At 48.5% G+C, this 22,620-nt stretch overlaps 1 protein-coding gene across 3 annotated transcripts in view; it reads left to right on the top strand.

Annotated features, from left to right (window-relative positions):
- RSPRY1 (ring finger and SPRY domain containing 1) overlaps positions 1-22,620 on the top strand; it is a 663,702-nt gene that overhangs the window by 1,694 nt on the left and 639,388 nt on the right. The window contains exon 1 of one of the 3 annotated variants that reach the window (XM_030203730.1): positions 18,367-18,377. The exons of the other annotated variants lie outside the window; for them this stretch is intronic. The gene's annotated coding sequence lies outside the window, so the exon portion shown is untranslated. Of the gene's footprint in view, positions 1-18,366; positions 18,378-22,620 lie in introns of those variants that run through there. 3 annotated transcript variants of the gene reach the window in all.

Here is a 22,620-nt window from a genome sequence, read left to right as displayed (position 1 = left end):
ACATTCTTTTTAAAATAGGGTACAGGAGTCCAGACACTGGTCTACACTGCAGACATTATACCAGCCTGATGCCCAATCTAAAAAAGCCCATTGATGTTACTGAATGTGAGGACTATATGCTCTGAAAAATTACAGTCAAGAGCAATATATTTCTCAAATTATTTTCTAATATATCAACTTTACTTTGTTGTAATCATTTATCGACTACCACTATAAGCTGACAAGTACTTGTGCTTGAAAACTATCTTCAAGTTTTTCTCATAGAATCTAGCTTCTGCATGTCACAAGTTTGATTAAAATTCTGCATCTTCATCATACCCAACAGGCAGGAAATTCTTTAGAATCACCTAAATAGTATCCAAGACCCCCCCCCCCCCCCCCCCACTTTCTTTCTCTCTCTCTCTCTATATATATATATACTAGTAAAAAAGCCCCGTTTCTGATGCAAATGAAACGGGGGCTAGCAATGTTTTCTTCTGTGTGCATGTGGGAGTGTGTGTTTTCCTGCCCTCTGGCCTCTCTCCCCTCCCCCCTCTGAGTCCTTCACTGTTACAGAGCCAGGGATTTGATTTTGTGCTCTGCTGTTTTCCTTCACTGACTGTGTTACAGAGAGGGCGGGGCAGATACTCATAGGGAAACCGGATATCTCGCCCCCTTCACACTTCCGGCTGGAGGCTTCATAGAACGTTGGTGTTGCTTTTTATATAGAGAGATAACAGTGAAAGACCGTATTTTATCTCCAAGCAAAAAAGCCTTCACATATGGACCTCAGCTAATGTAAACTGAAACTAAAAGTCACAGTTCTTTTACAATGGCTGACTTTGCACCATATTTGAAATGACAGCTGATGCTATAGCTCCACAGAGAGGCGAATTTCTTAGGAGCTTATCATCCCAAATTTAGATACTTTCCAGCTAAACTTTTGTATCAAAAGCATTTTTTTGGAGTACTCTTTACCATATAAACTACTATGCAAGATCATAACTGCATTACTTGCAATCACATTATAGAAAAAAGTGCAGAGTATCTTCCACCCCCCCCCCCCCCCCCCACACTACCATACAATCCCTTACAGTGTCGTGGTGTAGTCAGGGCAGGAATGATCCCTAGTAAATCTTGCCTGTGCAACTCTATTCTCAAAATGGCTGCTGTAATCTCTTGCGGCAGTCTTGTGAGAGTTCCACTAGAGATCATGGCAGCCATTTTGAGAACAGCCTGCTTGGGCAGGGGCGACTGGGGATCACTCTTGCCCTGACTACACCCCTAGACCTGAGCACGTTTAATTTAATTTAATCTAATTTTTTTGTTTTTTTGATTTTGTAATAAGGTTTCTGGTTAAGTTGTTGAGTACCAGTATTGAAACCGATTTTTAAAGAAAACCCAGAGTTTGGATAGTACACCCCTAGACTGCCAGGGATTGTAAGATAGGCCTGATGGGTACCTGCAGGGGGGAAGGCAACTCTTGTTTCCTTAGTGTCCCTCCGGACCGGCCCAGAATGTGTGTATGCCTTCCAGCAGGTGGAGACTGAGAAAAAAACTGTGACTCTAGAGAGCCAATAAGAGCCCTTGCTAGCTAGAGAAAGATCCAGTAATCTCAGTCTCCTGCAGGTGGAAGGTGGTGAGCCCATCAGTCTCATTCTTTCTCTATTCTGTATTTTTTCTATTGTGTATACAGGTTTCTTCTATTAGTTTCTGTGCATTTAAAAAAAAACCCTGCTTTATAGAGGCTGAGGCCCCCTGGGGGTCTCTTTGTGCCTCGGGGGTGTTATACTCGGGTGGCCCGAGTCCCTCCCCCCTTTGCCTCCCTTTTTGCTTTTGCTGTATTGGCTCAGCATTTTATTAAGAAAAAGAATTAAGCAAAACTTTCCTCAAACTTTTTGTGAGAAGAGCTTTTGAGAGCAAGGGAGAGGCAGCTGCATTAAAAAAAAAAAAAAAAAAGCCCAAGGCATTGCGATTCAGGCTGTTAGGTTCGCTTCTTGCAGCACAGCTGTTGTTTTGTTTTTTTTTAAGCGGCTCTTCGTGGTTTAGTTAAAGTGCCAGTTTTGTTTTTGGAATCAGCTGTTCATCGCGATGTCGGAAAAACTTTGGCGGTGCTCGGTTTGTTAGCGTCGGGGCCTCGGGGCAAGCGACGTCTGTAAGTTTTGCACTGCTGCAGAGGTTTTACAAGAGCAGCGTACAGATATTAGTATTTCGGCCGCTTCTTCGATGCTGGGGGGGGGGGGGGGGGGGAGGAGAGCCGATTCGGGCATTTCTGTGCCGGTTGCGTCTGCTTCTCTCCCAGTCGCGGTTTTGGCAGGAAACGCCGCCATCTTAGAGGCTTCGCCGAGTGCTGCGTCCCAGGCCTCTCTTCCTGCTTCATCTGCTCCAACTAATGCAGGCTTGTCTCCAGAGTTCGTGGTACAAATGTACCAAGCCTTTTTATTACACAAGGCGGCTCCTGTAGACCCTCCAGGAAGTGCTCCTCTGGAGGGATCTTCTCTGCCTGTGAAACGGGCCAGACAAGCTGTGGAAGCAGAACAGGAGGTCTCTTTTGGCCCTCAGCACAGCATGCCTTGTTTAGAGGAGGGGACTTGGTTCCCTGAGGATGAATTTCCTGAGGAACTAGAGCAGGCAGTTGAGGGGGAAGAGTCTCTTCAGGAGCTCATTTCACAGGTTTCTTCTACCTTGCATTTTGATGATCAGGATCTTGTGGTCTCGGAGCCCAGAAAGGTGGATTTTGCTGGTCAAGGGTATTCGCAGAGTGGGTAAGTCTTTTCCTATGCATCAGGATATTAGGGATATTATTCAGGCTCAGTGGCAGTTTCCTGATTCTGCTTTTTGGCTAGCTAGGTCCATTGGCAGGCTTTATCCGGTTCCTGATGGAGATAAAGACCTTTTACGCTCTCCTGTAGTGGATCCGGTGGTTTCCGCGGTTACCAAGCGAAATACTGTCCCGGTAGATGGTGGTACAGCTCTGCGAGATCCCCAGGATCGCCGTATTGAATCCTTGTTGAAGAATTCATTTGATGTTTCGGCTTTGGCAGTACAGGCTGCAATTTGTGCCTCCTTGGTAGCGAGAGCCTGTTTCCGCTGGTCTGAGAAGATTTTGGATCGTTCTTCAGATGATCTTTTGGCTATTGATCAGGAAGTAGCTAAGCTGGTAATGGGTTCAGCTTTTTTGGCAGATGCCCTTTATGATTTGCTACGGGCTTCTTCTAAGTCTATGGCCCTTTCGGTTGCAGCTCGTTGTACACTATGGCTCCGTGGTTGGTCGGCGGATGCGGCCTCTAAGTCTAAGCTGAGTAAATTTCCCTTTAAGGGCTCTCTTCTTTTTGGAGAACAATTGGACAAGCTGGTGAATAGCCTGGGTGAGGCTAAGGTTCCTAGGTTGCCGGAGGATCGTCCGAGAGGATCTGGTCGTGGCAATTTCTCAGCTCGTGGTAGGGGCCATGATTTTCGTCGTTTTTGGCCAGCCAGAGTTTTTCAGGGACAACGCTCCAGATTTTTTCAAAGGACTCAGTCTTTGCGAGGAGGTCGTCGGGGAGGTCGAGAGGCAGGGAGTTCTCTTTCCTCCTCCTCCCGCCCACAACAATGAAGGTGTGCGGGCCCAGCCTCTAGTTCAAGTGGGCGCTCGCTTAGCTCAATTTCAAGAGAGGTGGGCCCAGATTACCTCAGTGGGTCTTAGAGGTTATTTGAGACAGGTACGCTTTAGAGTTTGCTCATCCTTTGTCAGATGCGTTCCTAGAATCTCCTTGTTGTTCTCGCTTCAAGGCTATAGCCGACATACAGACTCTTCGCAGGCTTCTAGACCTTCGAGCAATTTGTCCATTTCCTTGGGCGGAACGGTGTCAGGGCCATTACTCCATTTATTTTCTGGTGCCCAAGAAAGAGGGTTCTTTCTGTCCGATTTTAGATCTCAAGGCGGTCAATCGGGCCCTAAAACTACCCTCTTTTCGGATGGAGACTCTGCGGTCCGTCGTTGCAGTAAGGCCCGGAGAGTTTCTGACTTCTCTCGATCTTACAGAAGCCTATTTTCACATTCCAATTCGTCCTGCACATCAACGTTTCCTGCGTTTTGCTGTGCTAGGTCTGCATTTTCAGTTTCGGGCCCTTCCTTTCGGTCTTGCAACTGCTCCTCGTACATTTACCGAGGTCATGGTTGTTGTAGCGGCGGCTCTCAGAATGGAAGACATTTTGGTGCATCCTTACTTAGACGATTGGTTGTGTTACAGTAAATGTTACTTGTGTTGAAATATATATTGATTCAATATTCTGTTCTCCACCAATTACCTATAAGGTAATAAGATTTGCATTTGTAAGAATAAAGGTGAATTAAATATTATATTTGTGAAATTACATTAACCTGCACTGCAAGGTTTAGGAATGTGTGCTCGGAACATAAAAGGCCATATATTCCACTTTAAAAGGGTTTATTTACAATACAGGTAATGTAATAATGTTACAAGCGAGAGGTAGTTTTTAAAGGATGTTGCTTACAGGAAAAATTTGTGACAAGATAACATATCTAAATCATAAGTTAACTTACGAAGTCTTGGTTGCAGAATTGTTGGAGAATCTGTTATCCAGCTGAGCGATGGGCAGCATGAGGCAACCCAGAGATCCTTACAGCAGCCAGTGGTGAGGGAGGAGAGAGCAGCAAAAGAGAAGAGAAGCCAAGAGAGCAACATGCTCCTAGCTTTTATAATGTTCCTATGGAAAACTTAGGGGCTACTGATTCCTGGGTATTGTAGTTTGCAGAGAAGCATGGTCACATGGTCTGGACTTCTGCTGGCAAATGGCTTTCAATATGAGTCTTTGTGATAGGTGGAGTTTCACAAACCCCCAGTCTCGGTGTCTGCTGTTTCATCTTTGAGCTTTTATTATGCTGATGCATGGATATTCACACCCAGCCAAGGTTTTGTTCAGTCTTCCAGGTGGGAGGAGAAGAGGAACTTGAAATCTCTTTGCAGCAGAACCAAATATCTTTGTATCTGATCTAACAAAATATTTAAACAACTCTGGTATCATGCTACAGTTGATCCGGGCAAAGTATCTTTGTATCTGATCTAACAAAATATTTAAACAACTCTGGTATCATGCTACAGTTGATCCGGGCAAAGTCTTATCAGGAGAGTGTTCAGGTAACTGCTTGGGTAGTAGATTTATTGCAGTCCCTAGGTTGGGTAGTCAATGTACAGAAGAGCTGTTTTAGCCTTCTCAGTCAATAGAGTATCTGGGAGTCCAGTTCGACACGGGGCAGGGTTGAGTGTTTCTTCCGCAGGCCAGGGTTCTCAAGTTGCAGGCTCAGATTTGTCTCTTCTTGCAGAATTCGAGTCCGTCTGCAAGAGACTATCTACAGATCTTAGGCTCTATGGTGGTGGCGATCAAGGCGGTGCCCTGGACCAGAACGCACATGCGGCCTCTTCTGTCGAGATGGTCGTCCCAGAGGGATTCCCTTCATCAAGCTTTGCCTCTCTTGCTTCCAGTGAAGACCAGTCTGCGTTGGTGGCTGTAGGGCGCCAACTTGAACAAAGGTATGCCTCTAGATCAGCCCAACTGGACAGTGGTGACGACGGTTGCCAGTCTAAGCAGCTGGGGAGCTCACTGTCAAGGCCAGTTTGCTCAGGGTCTCTTGTCTCATCAGGAGACATTGTTGTCAATCAACCTGCTGGAGACCAGAGCAATTCGTCTGGTGCTCCAGTGGTTCCTTCATCTCCTGAGAGGCCGAGCGGTGCGAGTAATGTCAGACAATGCCACAGCGGTAGCATATATTAAGCGGCAAGGAGGGACGAGGAGTCTGCTGTTGGAGCGAGAGGCATCGCTCTTGATTCAATGGGCGGAAGTTCATCTGGTGGCTCTCAGCGGCTCACGTGGCAGGGATCCTAAATGTTCAAGCAGATTTTTAAAGTTGGCACATGCTCGATCCGGGCGAGTGGTCGCTCAGTGAAGGGGTGTTTCAGCTCCTGGTCAATCGTTGGGGGTTGCCCAGGGTGGACCTGTTTGCCTCCGCGCACAATGCAAAACGTCCTCTGTTCTTCAGTCGTTGCAAGGATCCCAAAGCGCAGGGTGTGGATGCTCTTCAGTCTTGGTCAACCGATCTACTGTATGCTTTTCCTCCTTGGCCTCTGATAGGACGTCTTCTTCACAAGGTCGAGACGCACAGGGGACGTCTGATTCTGGTGGCACCGGATTGGCCTCGAAGACCGTGGTATGTCAACCGTCGACGTCTTTTGGTGGATCTTCTCTTCAGGCTGCCGGTCACGCAAGATCTTTTGTTGTAGGGGCCGGTCGTTCATCCGGATTTATTCTGTCTTGCCTGGCCTGGCTCTTGAGAGGGCTAAGCTGATTAAGAGGGGTTAATCTGCTGAGGTCATTGCTATGATGCTTCGCTCTCGTCGTTGGTGTACCTCTTTGAACTATGTGTGCACTTGGTGGATTTTTGAGGACTGGTGTAAGGATTTTAGCTTATCTCCTTTTAGTGCTTCGGTTCCGCAAATTTTGGATTTTTGCAGCGAAGTTTTGATAAGGGCCTTTTTGGCTTCTCTTAAGTGCAAATTGCGGCTTTATCGTGTTTTCATGGTCGTGTCCAGGAGAGATCGTTAGCTAGTCATCCGGATGTGGTGCGTTTTTTCAAGGGCGTGAATCTTCGTCCCCCCTCTCAATGTTCTTTTCCTTGTTGGGATCTGAATTTGGTGCTTACGATTCTTACAAAGCCTCCCTTCGAGCCTTTGTCGTCTTGTACTCTGAAGGACTTGACTCTAAAGACAGTGTTTTTGGTAGCTATTGCTTCGGCTCAGCGAGTTTCGGAGTTGCAGGCGTTGTCGTGTAGATCTCCGTTTTTGGAGTTCTGTTCTCATTGAGTGGTGCTGTGGTCAGTTCCTTCCTTTCTTCCCAAGATGGTAACTAGGTTTCATGTTTCTCAGCCGGTGGTATTGGCTGTATTAGGTTCTTTCTCCGGCTCAGAGGAGCAGAGACTTTTGAAGTGTTTGGATGTTAAACGAGTGTTGAAACACTATGTTAAGTCTACTGAGGACGTTCGACGGTCTGATCATTTGTTTGTTCTGATTGGAGGTGTGCCCAAGGGGTTCACGACTTCTAAACCCACTATATCTTGTTGGCTTAAAGAGATGATTGCTTCAGCTTATCTCCTTTTGGGGAAATCTGTACCAGAACATGTTAAGGCTCACTGTACGAGAAGACAGGCAGAAGACATTTGTAGGGCGGTGACCTGGTTGTCCTTGCATTCTTTTTCTAAGCACTACCGTTTAGACGTACTCAGTCGTCGACAGGTTGCTTTCGGAGTGCGAGTTTTGTCGGCGGGGCTGTTAGGGTCCCTCCCATAATTTCACTGCTTTGTTACTTCCCATCAGTCACATTCTGGGCCGGTCCAGAGGGACGCTAAGGAAGGGTAAATTAGGCCTTACCTGCTAATTTGCTTTCCTTTAGTCCCTCCGGACCAGCCCAGATCCCTCCCTTCAAGTATCTGTGAATTTTTTCTCTAAAGTTACGAGTTATTTCTTGCAGCTGTGTTGCTAGTTTATTACAAGAATTAAGATTTTAATGAATACATATGCATAAACAAGAAAGAGATTCTCTGTTTTACTGACATGTCCTGTTCGAAGGATCTTGTCATGTTGGAAGGCACTCACCCTTTGTTGGCAGTGTGCCGGTAGCTGCTCAGGTTTTTGGATGCACAGTTTAGGTGTTTATTCTATGACTTTATTTCTGCTTTGGTACTTTATTACTGGATCTTTCTCTAGCTGGCAAGGGCTCTTATTGGCTCTCTAGTCACAGTTTTTTTTCTCAGTCTCCACCTGCTGGAAGGCGTACACAACCCATCAGTCACATTCTGGGCCGGTCCGGAGGGACTAAAGGAAAGCAAATTAGCAGGTAAGGCCTAATTTACCCTTAGAGGAGAAGGGAGGGAGAGAAAACAGGACAAAGCACAAATTTTTGGCTTCTTCTGAAAACATTTGGGCAGTTTTGGCCAAAACCATGGCTGTAGCTTTTTGACCGAAACCGGGCAGAAAAATGATTTTGGGCCAGTTTCGGCATCAAAACTGAAATTCTGTTGGCCTCTAGATCACTTTGGATGTTTTCATTCTAACCAATAGAAAATTATTATTATTAACATTTGTATAGCGCTACCAGACGCACGCAGCGCTGAACACCTGACACAGAGAGACAGTCCTTGCTCGATAGAACTTACAATCTAAAAATACAGAGAGACAAGACAATTAAGGGTGAGGAAAGTAGTGGGTGAGAAGGAACAAGGATAGGGGAATTGAGTAGTGGTTAGGAGCCAAAAGCAGTGGTGAAAAGGTGGGTTTTCAGCATAGATTTGAAAACAGGTAGAGATGGAGCTAGACGTACAGGCTCAGGAAGTCCATTCCAGGCATAAGGTGCCGCAAGGAAAAAGGAACGAAGCCTGGAATTAGCAGTGGAGGAGAATGGGGACGACGAGAGATTTGTCCAGCGAGCGGAGATTATGGGGAGGAATGTAGGGAGAGAGGAGAGGTAATGGGGGGCTGCAGAATGGATGCATTTAAAGGTCAGTAAGAGAAGTTTGAACTGTCCGCGGAAGCGGACAGAGAGCCAGTGAAGTGACTTGAGGAGCGGGCTAGTGTGGGTAAAACGATTTTGGCGGAAAATAAGTCGCGCCGCAGAATTTTGGACAGACTGGAGAGGAGAGATGGCTGAGCAGAAGACCAGTGAGAAGCAAATTGCAATAATCCAAGCGAGAGGTGACAAGGATTTGGATAAGGGTTCTGGTAGCGTATTCAGAGAGGAAGGGGCGAATTCTGCTAATGTTGTAGATAAAGAAGCGACAGGTTTTGGCCGTCTGCTGGATGTTAGCGGAAAAGGAGAGGGAGGAATCAAAGATGACTCCTAGGTTGCGAGCAGATGAGACAGGGAGGATGAGGGTGGCATCTACTGAAATAGAGAATGGGGGGAGGGGCGAGGTGGGCTTGGGGGGAAAGACAAGCTCAGTTTTGGCCATGTTCAGTTTCAGGTGGCAGTGTGACATCCAAGCAGCTATGTCGGTCAAGCATGCTGAAACTTTGGCCTGGGTTTCAGCAGTAATGTCAGGCATGGAGAGGTAGAGCTGACTGTCGTCGGCATAAAGATGGTACTGGAAACTGTGAGATGAGATCAGAGAGCCCAGGGAAAAAGAGTAAATGGAAAAAAAAGAAGGGGGCCAAGGACAGATCCCTGAGGAACTCCAGCTGAGAGTGGGACAGGGGTGGAGGATGATCCATCAGAATACACTCTGAAGGTACGGTGGGAGAGATAAGAGGAGAACCAGGAAAGAACAGAGCCGTGAAATCCAAACGAGGACATTGTGACAAGAAGAAGACTATGATTGACAGTGTCAAAAGCAGCGGATAGATCGAGCAGGATAAGGGTGGAGTAATGGCCTTTGGATTTGGCGAGAGGAATAGATCATTACAGACTTTAATGAGCGCTGTTTCAGTCGAATGTAGAGGGCGAAAGCCGGATTGAAGCGGATCAAGGATGGCATGAAAGGAGAGAAAATCAAGGCAGCGGCTGTGAACGGCACGCTCAAGTAACTTGGAGAGGAAGGGTAAGAGGGAGATGGGACGGTAGTTGGAAGGACAGGAAGTGTCCAATGACGGTTTTTTGCGGAGCGGTGTGACCACAGCATGTTTGAAGGCGTCAGGGACAGTTGCAGTAGAAAGAGAGAGGTTGAGGATGTGACAGATAGAGGGGGTGATAGTGGGAGAAATGGAGTTAAGTAAGTTGGTGGGAATGGGATCAGAGGGACAGGTAGTGCATTTCGAGGAGGAAAGAAAGTGGGCGATTTCCTCTTCGGTGATATCAGGAAAGGAAGAGAAGGAGGCTTTGGGTGATTAAGGGAGTGGGTTAAGGGAAGAAGAGGAGGCGGCTTCGCAGAGAATCCAAGGTTGATCTTCTGGACCTTGTCATGAAAGTAATCAGCCAGTGATTGAGGAGAGAGAGAGGGGGAGGGTAGGAGCTGAGGGTACTTTGAGGAGGGAGTTCAAGGTAGCGAAGAGGCGACGAGGGTTAGAGCCAAGAGAATTAGTCAGTTGAGTGTAATAGTCTTGCTTGGCGAGGACTAGGGAGGACTGGAAGGAGGTCAGCATAAATTTGAAGTGAATGAAATCGGCATGGGTGCGAGATTTGAGCCAGAGGCGTTCAGCAGAGCGGGCACAGGACCGTAGGTATCGGATACTAGGGGTCAGCCAGGGTTGAGGGTTGGTACGCCATATGGGACTGTTGGTGGAGGGTGCGAGGGTATCCAGAGCAAAGGAAAGAGTGGCATTGTAGGAGGAGACAGCCTTGTCGACAGACTTGGAGGACAAGATGGAAGAGAGGAGATTAGAGACGCATGAGGAAAGGGAAGGAGGGTCGACAGCCTGGAAATTTCAGAAAGAAGTGGTAAGCGTTGGGCGGGACTGAGGGGGAGGGTGATGAAGTTTGAAGGTGATCAGATGGTGGTCGGAGAGAAGAAGAGCTGAAGCGCAGAAGTTGGAGGGTAAGCAGATAGAGGAGAGGACAAGATCAAGTCAATGACCATTCTGGTGAGTAGGGGTGATGGAGCTCAGTTGGAGATTGTAGGAGGATGTCAGATTGAGAAGCATAAGAATAAGATGGGTCATTAGCGTGGATGTTGAAGTCGCCAAGAATGAGGGACGGAGATGAAGGTTCAAGAAAAATGGAGAGCCACACATCAAAATCAGTGAGGAAAGAAGAAAGGGACTTGTCAGGGGGTCAGTAAATGACTGCAACTCGGAGTGGCAGCGAGTTAAATAAGCGGATGGAATGGACTTCAAAGGATGAGAAGCAATGAGACTGAGGTATGAGAAGCCTAAACTCAGGGACAGAGCTGTTGTCTGCAGGCAGTCTATCTCTAAAAGGTAGATTCTCTAAAAGGTTGTTAGCTTTGAGGCTGAAGTTTGCTCTCCCCAGTAGAGAAACTGATCAATATAGTACTGAGAAGAGCAGATTTCACTGCAAATAGGCTAAGCCTGTAACAGGAGGGCAGGGTAGTATGCTGCCTATCTCCAGAAGGGGAGATTCTCTGTGATCTGCTTGCTCAAAGGATAATTTACTTTCTCCCAGCAGAGACACACCCAGATATAGTAGTAAAAGAGAAAAATAGAAGAGTGGCATTGCTAATAATTCTTGAGTAGTAAAGGAGAAAAATAGAAGAGTGGCATTGCTAATAATTCTTGGTGCAAAGTGATCATTTTGGACTTTTGGAAGGCAAATGGTCATCTTACACTAGAATGTGTCATTGGAGGTCAGGAAAATGTTACATACCCTCAAACCGAAAAATAAGAGAATCTTGCACTATAATAGTAATTATAGACCGGTGGCCTCAATACTGTTTCGGGCCAAACTTATGGAGGCATTAGTAACTATTCAGTTGGTGAACCACCTGGATAGGTTCGATGTGTTACATCACTCTGTCTGGGTTTTGGACAAATTTTAGCACAGAAACTTTTCTGTATGCATTAACATTTGAGTTGTATATCGTATTATGTGAGGGCAAAAGGGCTCTTGTTATGCAATTTGACTTATTGAGCACCTTTGATGTTGTAGACCACAATTTATTATTGAATATCCTATATAATAATTCTCACCACCAACGTTCTAATGCCTGTGTCCGTGGCTCCTGGAGTTGCTGAGCTAGGTTCCGTAGCCAGGATGACATCACTAACAGCTGATTCCCAGGCAGGGGGAGGAGTAGAGAAACACGCTTTGCGTGTTTCCCTACTCCTCCCCCTGCCTGGGAATCAGCTGTCAGTGTGCCGCTCCCTGCCACTTCGGAGCAAATGACAGGGAGTGGCGAATCAAAAAACTAAAAGCGTGGCACCACAGAACCCCTCCCCCCCCCCCCCCCCCCCCCCGAAGCACATCAACATCCCCCTCGCCACCCGCATATGCCAGTAGTAACACTGTCCGGCCACTGCTGCTTCTCCTGTTGAGCAGCAGCGGCCGCTACAAAAACAAAAGAAGCGATAAATGTTTTTAAACACAGCCCAAATCATTCGCAAATGCCCGAGTCTTACAACGCAGTCCCTGCAGCCACTCCTCCTCTCGCCTGTCACGTCACTGCACTCCTCTGGGGTCTTACTCCAGGGGCAGTGACGTGGAGGTGAGAGGAGGAGCGGCTGCAGAGACTGCGTTTTAAGACTCGGACATTTGCGAATGATTTGGGCTCGGTTTAAAAACATTTATCGCTTCTTTTGTCTTTGTAGCGGCCACTGCTGCTCAACAGGAGAAGCAGCAGCGGCCGGACAGCGTTACTACTGGCATCTGCGGGTGGCAAGGGGGTTTGATGCGCCGGGGAGGTGAGGGGAGGGTCGCTGGACATGGGTAGCTGGAGGGGAGGGTCGCTGGACATGGGTAGCTGCAGGGGGGGCAGGGGGAGAGGAGGGTCACTGGACATGGTTGGCTGGAGGCGGGGCAGGGGAGAGTGAGGTGGGGAGGGGGTCCTGAGACCAGAGGGGTGGGGAGGGTGGGGGCTCACACTCACTGTCTCTCACATACACTCTCTCTGACACACTCCCTGTCTATCACACTCTATCTCTCTGTCTCACACACACAGACACTCTGTCTCTCACACACTCTCGCTCTCACACAGACACACACACACACACACACACACACGCTGTCTCCGTCTCTCTCTCATTCTCTCTATGACACACACACTCCATCTCTCACACACACTCTCTCTATCAAACATACACACTCCAAGGAAAACCTTGCTAGCGCCTGTTTCATTTGTGTCGGAAACGGGCCTTTTTTTACTAGTCTTAAATAATATTAGAATCTCAGGGGAGGTCACGTGATGACGTGGAGGGAGGTCACGTGATGACGTGGAGCTGAGCGGAGGCCTCTGAAACCGGCTCCGACTCGAGCGCTTAAAAATCAGCTATTTTATCAAAGATCTCCCCCCGGGGTGATTCCCGATTCCGCAATTACAAGCGGCGGAAGGTGAGAGGCACCAAAAAAACGAGTCAAGAAAGCGCTGCGTCAAGAGCGCAGGAGGTTATGCCCGCCAAGACCCCGCGGGGAAAGCAACATACCAGCGCGACACAAGGCAAGATGGCGGCGGCTCCGGAGACAGTGATGGCGGGCCCGCTACCAGCGGACATAGTGCGGGACATGGTGCAGCAGATCTCCGCGATGTTGGAGGACAAGCTAACTAAGTTGCAGACGTCGGTAGATCAAATTCGCGAGACGCTGGAACGCCAGAGCGCCAGATTGCAGCATGTGGAGGATAGAGTGTCGACATGTGAGGATACAGCGGTGAGCACGAACGAGCGAGTGGCAGCCCTGGAAAGAAAGTGTGAGCAGCTGACTCAGAAGGCAGACGACCTTGAGAATCGCAGTAGAAGAAATAATCTTCGACTTGTGGGCATACCAGAGTCAGTGAAAGCAATGGATTTACGGAAAATGGTGGAACAGTGGCTACCTAAGGAACTGGGCCTGGACACCAGTAGAATTCCTCTGCAGGTGGAGAGAGTGCACAGAGTAGGAGTGATAAGAGTGAATGAGAACAGGCCAAGGCAAGTGCTAGCAAAGCTGTTGAATTATATGGACAAGGAAGCACTGCTGCAAGCATACAGGAATAAACCGGGCCTTGCATATGAAGGGGAGAAAATCCTGCTTTTTCAGGACTACTCGACCACAGTATCTGATCAGCGGAAAGTTATGGGCCGTCAATGTAAAAGATTGTATGACAAAGGAGTCCGATTCGCTTTATTATACCCAGCAAAGGTGCGGGTGCTGCACGAGAACAAAACTTTGTTTTTCAGTGAGGCGGCGGAGCTGGAAAAATTTGTGGCTACCTTACCATGAGAGAGAATAGTAAAAGAGAGGACATGTGTTGGTGGAGGTTTTTTCTTCTCTCTGGAATTTAAGGGCAGTAGAGGTGGCAAGACGAGGAATGGATGTGAGGCGTTTAAAGAAGACACCGAATAAGCAGCTGACCAGTGCATTATGTAAGCGCATCTGCAGGGATGTGAAAAGAAGTCTTGTACCATGAACTGCCCAGTTTAAGTTACATAGTTTACATGTTGGACCTTTAACTATGCTCCTGTTTTACTAATATTCATGTTTTTCTCTTTAGGGAGCGCAAGTGCCTAGTTACAGGATTAAGATGGAATGTATAAGAGGAATCTGTGTTGAGCGGGGTGCGGGGGTATCCCCGGGGGGAGAGGGGAGGTAGGGGTAGTGAGTGTGGAGCTCGGGAGAGTTGGTGATGTGAAGGGGAGTGTGCATGTTGAGCATTGGTATGCACAAGGGGTATGTGTGCTCAAAGGGTAAGAATGGTAGGGGTAGAATGGGGGGGGGGGGAGGGGAGCAATTAAGGGGGGGAGAGGAGGGTGGGAGGGAGTGAAAGTTCCTCAAAAAATACTTATGTGGAGATTGTGCGGACGATGGGAAAAAACAAGACCAGAGAGTAAAAAGAGAGGAGAGTGTGAGAACAAGAAGAGACAGGTACAATGTATTTTAAGTCTGGGGGCTCAGCTGGGAGGCCCGCAGATTGCACCGGGAATTAAAGCACGAGTTGACAAGAGATACTTTGTCCTTAATGGCTAATCTTAAAATTGTGTCATTGAATGTAGACGGAGTGCATTCCCCGGTAAAGAGAACTAAAATACTGCAGGCTCTTAAGCGCCAAAAAGCGGATGTGGCCATGCTTCAGGAAACCCATCTAAGCAAATTAGAACATCTGAAACTAAAGAAAGACTGGGTAGGGGATATATTTTTTGCAGCATATAATGGAAGGCAACGAGGGGTGGCAATATTACTTAGAAAAAATGTGGCCTTTGATTTGCATAACATGTATCAGGACCCTGAAGGGCGCTTTTTAATAGTGACAGGTGACCTGCAAGGGAAAAGGATGGGGCTATGCAGTGTTTACGCTCCCAATGTTTATAGCCATAAATGTTTTACTTTACTGATAGCCAAGTTGGTACCATTAGACAATTACCAGCTTATAGTTGGGGGGGATTTCAACATTACCAGTGACCCTTCAATAGATTGTAAGCCAGCGCGGAGAGCGGGAAGGGACCATGAGGATAAGGGAGTGAATCTGTTAATGAAAGATTTAGCATTAGTGGACATATGGAGGCAGCAACATTTAGAAGATCATGATTATACTTTTTTTTCTCACCCCCATGGGGCCCATTCCCGCCTTGACTATCTGCTGGTGTCGTATTCAATTAGTGTCGTAGCGAATCACTCGGGAATTGAAGAGCCAGCTGTGTCGGATCATGCCCTAGTGTGGGTGGAGTTATCTTGGGGAAAGAGGGAGGGTCCGGACCGATGGCGGATGAATCCGGCGTTATATAGAAGTAGGGACTTCTGCACATACTTGAGGCAGTGCTGGCTGGATTATATAGCGGATAATGACATGCAGGAGGTGAGCCCGAGAATTTTTTGGGAGGCCGCAAAGGCAGTGCTAAGAGGGAAAATTATTTCATATGTTGCTTTTAAGAACAAAGCTCGGGGGGAGAAAATAAAGGTTCTTACTACACAATTGCGGGAAGCGCGCAGGACACTGATAGGTCGCCCAACTGAAGGCAATAGAAAGGCATATATGGAGTGCAGGAAAAACATACAGGTTGTGTTGGATGAGGGTGCGATATACAATGTGAAATTGTATAAATATAAATTACAGCAATGGGGCAATAAAACAGGTAAAATGTTGGCGTCTCTCGTAAATCAGAGGTCAACGAGGAAATATATCAGTAAAATTAAAAACGAACAGGGGAGAATATGTGCCACAGCAACAGAAATTCAAGGGGAGTTTGTACATTGCTTCTCGTCCTTGTATGAAGAGGGGTCCTTCCCAGAGGAAAAATGCAGAGAATTCCTTGAGGGGGTGGGCTTGGCCAACATATCGGTAGAGCAGCAGCAGATGTTGAACGCTCCGATTCAGGGGAAGGAGGTACAAAATGTCATTAAGCGACTAGCCTTAGCAAAAGCACCGGGTCCCGATGGACTGGGAGGGGAATATTATAAAATTCTCCAAGATATGATAGTGGCGCCGTTCATTGCAATGTGTGAGGATGTCAGAGAAGCGGGCACTATGGGCTCGGTGTTAAATCATGCACATATAGTGGTGCTTCCCAAGCCTTGGAGGGATGGAGAGCTGGTGGGTTCCTACAGGCCAATCTCACTGCTGAACCAAGATGTAAAGATGATAGCGGCAGTGCTCGCGAATCGTTTGGGGCAGGTGGTGCCATATCTGGTACATCCTGATCAGGTCGGATTTGTTAAGGGAAGGTATGCATCGACCAACATCTTAAAAGTGTGCAGAGTTTTGTTGGAGGGGAAGGGGAGGAGAGGGGATGCCATTTTGGCTAGCCTGGATGCCGAGAAAGCCTTTGACAAGGTGATTTGGAGATATATGTTTTGGATTCTGGGGCGTTTTGGCATCCAGGGGGAATTCTTGAACTGGATTAGGGCGTTATATAGCTCCCCAACGGCTCAAATACTCATAAATGATTCCTTATCGGATGCGTTTGCTCTGGGAAGGGGGACTCGGCAGGGGTGTCCTCTGTCGCCTTTACTGTTTATACTAACTTTAGAACCACTGGCAGCCAAAATAAGACAGGAAACGAGCTTGAAAGGTATAAGAGTGGGAGGAGAAGAATATAAAATAAATCTGTTCGCAGACGATATGTTGCTGTTGATAGACGACGCAACTGAAGCTCTGCCGTTAGCTATGCATATTATTCGAGAGTTCGGGACCTTTTCGGGTCTTCGTATAAATTTTGAAAAATCGGAGGCGTTGTCTGTCAATGAAGCGTGTCGCTGTTTTGAATCGCTGAGTTTCCCACTACGTCGGGCACAGGGAGGTATCAAATATCTTGGGGTATACCTCAGTGCGGACATGGCCTGGGTATATAAAAGGAATCTAGTTGACCGCATAGATGAGGTAAAACAACTTTGTAAAAAGTGGAAGGAGTTCCCAGTAAATTTCATGGGCAGGATTGCATTGGTAAAAATGGTGTTATTACCTAAGTTATTATACCCGTTGCAAATGCTGCCACTGTGGGTGGGAAGGGAGGAAGAGAAACAATATAGAAGCATAGTAAGCACCTTTATTTGGCATTCTAAACGCCCAAGGATAGCATTTACTAAATTGATATACGGTAGAGCACAGGGAGGCCTCCGGCTCCCAGACCTGAGGAGATATAACGTGGCAGCGTTAATGCGGTGGATACACGAATTGATCTCGGGGGAGGGGCATTATGCACTCCCGGGATTTTGGGAGAGTTGGTGCAGCCCAAATGACCCCTTTACGGTACTAGAGTCCTGGGCAGTGCAGGGAGCCCGGAAAATAGTGGGGAACCCCTATGTGGCTGCGTTGCAACGGGCATGGAGGTGGTGGAGAGGACATGGAGATGCGGGCAAGGGGATCAGTCCATTTATGCCGTTAGTGGGAAATATGGCCTTCCCAGCAGGGCAGGGCGTATCGACATTTGGGAGCTGGCGGGACAAGGGATGTCGGTTTATAGGCCAGTTCCGAAAGGAGGGGGAAGATGCCTTTCCAACCTTTGATATGGTAAAGCATGAGCTGCAGATAGCTGGCTCACAATTTTTCGCTTATTTGCAAGCTCGAGACTATGTGCTAAGTGAAGAGCGCAGGACTCGGTCTTTAGCTCGTTTTACCAAATTAGACTTTGAGGCTATTCAGAGAACGGCTAGCCCCGGACGGGATCTGGGTGCCCAGGGCGAGTTTTTCTCCCCTGATTTTGTGTTATTGCATAAAGCATACATGCTGAAAAGAGATCTCCCTCAAGGGTCGTCTGAGGCCCCTTCTATTGTCCCCCCCGGTGGATTCTGGCCTGGAACTGCCCGCTGGGGCTATTTTCCCTGATAATTGGCATAAAGAAAAGCGTAGAAGGGCTAATTCCCCTTCAGATTGTGGTACACCTCCTTTTTCCCCCCTGTGGTCGGGCTGTGAGGATTCGGAGAGTTCTGGCAGGCCTTCGTGGTCTGAGGAGCCAGAGTCAGGTGCAGAATTACCACAGGATCTGGATGATCCCTCCGCGGTGAGGATTTTCCACCGTGATGAGCTGCCAGCGCTTATTTCAGATGCCCTATAGGTCCTTTCTGTTGAAGAGCCTGACAGTGGCAAGGCCTCCTCTGTGAATCCTAGGATGGCTAGTACCAAAAAGCCTGCTCGAGCCTTTCCTTTGCATGACTCCATCCAAGAGCTTATTTCCACTCAGTGGGCTCACCCCGAGGGACCTTTGAAAGTTTCCAGGGCTGTGGGGCAATTATACCCTCTGCGTGAGGAGCATTTGGCTCGCTTTGCAATGCCTAAAGTAGATGCCCCAGTCACTGCGGTGACAAAGAGAACTACCCTCCCTTTGGAAGGAGGAGTTGCCCTGAAGGATATACAAGACCGTAGGCTGGAAGCAGCACTTAAACGGTCCTTTGAAATTGCAGGTCTTACTGTTCGGGCGTCTGCATGCAGTTGTTATGCTGCTAGAGCCTGCCTGGCGTGGTTGCAACAGGCAGTGGAACAGCCCGGAGATGGAGCGGAGCCCTTCTCGAATGTGGCTCCGCGGCTGGAGTCGGCCTTGTCCTTTTTGACTGATGCCCTTTATGATATTGTCAGAGCTTCGGCTAAACAAATGGCAATAGCAGTGGCGGCTCGCCGTCTTATTTGGCTATGACATTGGGCAGCGGACATGGCCTCTAAGCAAAGGTTGGTGAAGTTGCCCTTTTAAGGCCTTCTCCTATTTGGTGAGGAGTTGGAGAAAATTGTTAAAGGCCTAGGAGATCCTAAACCCCAGCGCTTGCCCGAAGATAGGCCGAGGCCTTCCTTCCAAGGGCCAGGCAGTCCACTCCTCTTATAGACCTCGCTTACGTGAAGCTAGAAGGTACCGCCCGGGGAGTTCTGCTGGGTTCACTTCTCGTGCCCGTTTTTCAGCAGAGGAACTCCTTTCGCTCGGACAAGCGTTCCGCAGCCACCGGCTCTAGGCCTGGAGTTCAGGAGCGACCCTCTCAATGATGGTGCGACGGCCCCATCCTCGCTTCCTTTCATTGGAGGACGTCTTTCCCTCTTTGCCGAGGAGTGGGCCAATATTTTCTCAGATCAGTGGGTTCTGGACCTGATCAGATACGCCCCAGTAAGAGACGTATTTGTGGAGTCCAGATGCGGTTCTGCAAGGTCTGATTCAGTTAGGGGCCGTGTCCCCGGTACCTCCCGCCGCACACGGCTACGGCCGAAACTCAATCTACTTTGTGGTGCCGCGAAAAGGTGGGTCTTTTCGCCCTATTCTGGACTTAAAAGAATTAAACAAGTCCCTGAGAGTGTGGCATTTCCACATGGAAACCCTGTGCTCCCTCATTGCTGCGGTACAGCCAGGAGAGTTTCTCACGTCTCTAGAACTAAAAGAAGCTTACTTGCACATACCAATTTGGCCCCCGCACCAGAAGTTTCTGAGGTTTGCGGTGTTGGGAAAACATTTCCAGTTCCGGGCCTTGCCTTTTGACCTCGCCACAGCTCCCTGAACCTTTTCGAAGGTAATGGTGGTAGTAGCTGCTTTGCTCAGGCGAGAAGGTATCAGGGTTCACCCTTACCTAGACGACTGGCTCATCAGAGCAGACTCTGTAACAGAGAGCTATCAAGCTACAGCCAGAGTGGTCTCAGTACTTCAATCTCTAGGCTGGGTCGTCAATATGGCCAAAAGTCACCTGACCCCCTTGCAATCTCTAGAATATTTGGGGGCCATGTTCGACACAGACTCGGGCTATGTATACCTACCCGAGCTAAGGCGGTGCAAGCTTCAGAATCAGGTCCGTCTGCTCCTGAGGATGCCCTGCCCACGAGCTTGGGACATTGTCCAGCTGCTGGGATCGATGACAGCCACATTAGAAGTGGTGCCCTGGGCGAGAACGGACCTGAGACCTCTACAGTATTCCCTACTTCAAAGATGGTCTCCAGTTTCTCAGGATTATCAATGCAGACTTTCTTGGCTCCCTGCGGCCCTACTCAGCATGGAGTGGCGGCTCTCAGACAGCATGCTGCGGCGAGGAATGCCGCTGGCGCTCCCCGATTGGTGTCTAGTAGTGACAGATGCCAGCCTGAAGGGCTGGGGCGCACATTGCAAGGGGAAGCATGCCCAGGGTCTATGGACACCCGAGGAGTCGGAGTGGTCCATCAACCGCCTGGAGTTGAAAGCGGTGTTTCAGGCGCTTCTGACCTTTCAAGTGACCCTGGAAGGATTGGCTTTCAGAGTGATGTCGGACAACACGACAGCAGTGGCCAACATAAATCGACAAGGCGGCACTCAGTGCAGAGCACTGGCCGCGCAGGCTGAACAGATTTGCCACTGGGCCGAGCTGCATCTTCAGTTTCTGTCGGCAGCTCACATTGCAGGTCAGAGCAACGTGCAAGCCGATTATCTAAGCAGGCATCAGATCAATCCAGCAGAATGGGAACTAGCAGACGAAGTATTCCTGCAGATACGTGCCAAATGGGGCAAGCCCGTGATGAATCTTATGGCGACAAGTTCAAATGCCAAAGTCCCGTGCTTCTTCAGCAGATGGAGAGATCCTCGCTCGGCAGGGTTGGATGCCTTGACTCAGCCCTGGCCTCCGGGCCTACTATACGTGTTCCCTCCGTGGCCCTTGATAGGGTGCGTGCTCCTGCGGATTCGGCTGCACCCAGGAGAAGTGGTTCTCATCGCCCCGGGTTGGCCCAGGAGGCCTTGGTATGCGGACCTCCGACAGATGCTAGTGGAGGCTCCCCTTCCTTTACCTCTGGTACCGAACCTGTTGTCACAGAGTCCGGTAGCCATGGAGGACGCCTGCCGCTTTGGTCTTATGGCATGGCGATTGAGAGGGCGCAATTGAGGGACAAAGGCTATTCAAACACAGTCATTTCCACTCTCCTGCAGGCCCGCAAGCGTTCCACTTCCCTGGCTTATGCCAGGATTTGGCGCCAGTTTGAGTCTTGGTGTGCTTCAAAATTGATCACACCCATACTGGCTCCTGTCTCGCCGATTCTGGACTTTTTGCAGGATGGTGTACAAATAGGCTTGGCCTATAATTCCCTGCGGGTGCAAGTGGCAGCGTTGGCCTCCCTTCGTGGTAAGGTTGAAGGCGTGTCTTTAGCTGCTCATCCAGATGTGGCACGGTTTCTTTGTGGGGTGCTTCGGCTCTGGCCTTCCGTGCGAGCACCCTGTCCAGCTTGGAACCTGGGACTAGTTTTGAAGGCCCTGCAGGCTTCTCCTTTTGAGCCGTTTCGGCGAGCATCGGAGAAAGATTTGACACTGGCCGTTTTTCTTGTGGCCATTACTTCGGCGAGACGGGTGTCAGAGCTCCAGGCGCTGTCCTGTACAGACACGTTTCTGCAATTCTCAGAGTCCGGGGTCAGGTTCGGACCGTGCCTTCCTTCATGTCTAATTTGGTCTCAGCGTTTCACCTAAACCAGCCTATTTTCTTGCCCTCCTTTGATAAGGAGGAGTTTCCAGAATCTTTTGGGCAGTTGCACCTGTTGGATGTGCGCAGGACTCAACTGCAGTATCTGCGAGTTTCTGTCTCTTTCAGAATCTATGGTCATCTGTTTGTTTGGCTATCAGGTCCTCGCAGAGGGTCTCCAGCGTCTAAAGCCACTATTGCCCGTTGGCTCAAAGAAACTATCTTTTCAGCTTATCTGCTTGCCGGCGGGTCTCCGCCTGTAGCCTTTAAGGCGCATTCTACCAGAGCGATTACTTCCTCTTGGGGCTGAAACTGGAGCACTCTCTCATCAAGAGATATGCAGTGCAGCAACATGGGCTTCTAAGCTCTCTTTTGCCCGACATTACAGGCTGGATGTGGCTGCTAGGAGGGATGCGCGTTTTGGAGCACAAGTGCTAGCGCGTGGTGTGACCTGTTCCCACCCTATATAGGGATTGCTTTGTTACATCCCATACGTAATGGCTTCATCTGCTTGATGACAAGGAAGGGAAAATTAGGTTCTTACCTTGGTAATTTTCTTTCCTTTAGTCATAGCAGATGAAGCCATGAGCCCTCCCTGTATGATTGTCTGTATGCTGTGAATCTGTTTCAGGTTCTGTTCTTGTTTCATGAAGTTCCTTCCTTGGGAGAAAGTTGGAAAACAGTCTTCAGGATTCATGTTCACTTATAGGAGGATGAGTCCATTCCCTCCAGTTTATGTTTTGGAGGATGAGTTTATTCCCTCCAGGAGGTTGCGTGTATCCCCTCCAGTTGTACAATAAGGAGGACGAGTTTATTCCCTCCAGGAGGATGTGTTCATTCCCTCCTTTTGAGTTCATGCCCTTGTTAAGGGGCCATCGTTCGCTGTGAGGAAAGCTTATGTTATTCCCATTGCGGTTTGCCATACTTCTTTGGAAGCTTCAAATACTGAAGACAGGCAGTGGAGCAAGCTGGTATGAGGCACTGAAAAAAGTGTGCTCTCTATCTCCCTCTGCTGGTTGATGGACACAACCCATCTGTAATGGCTGCATCTGCTATGACTAAAGGAAAGAAAATTATCACGGTAAGAACCTAATTTTCCCTTATGCCACTTTTGTAAATGATCCCTTCGATTATTTTCAAATGTGTTAAATTTTCATTTTCGTATACTGATGTGTTCCACTTTAGGAGTTCATG

This window comes from Microcaecilia unicolor, chromosome 5 (genome assembly GCF_901765095.1).
Source record: "Microcaecilia unicolor chromosome 5, aMicUni1.1, whole genome shotgun sequence".
Classification (NCBI taxonomy): domain Eukaryota; kingdom Metazoa; phylum Chordata; class Amphibia; order Gymnophiona; family Siphonopidae; genus Microcaecilia; species Microcaecilia unicolor.
This window is presented reverse-complemented; position numbering and strand designations above follow the sequence as displayed.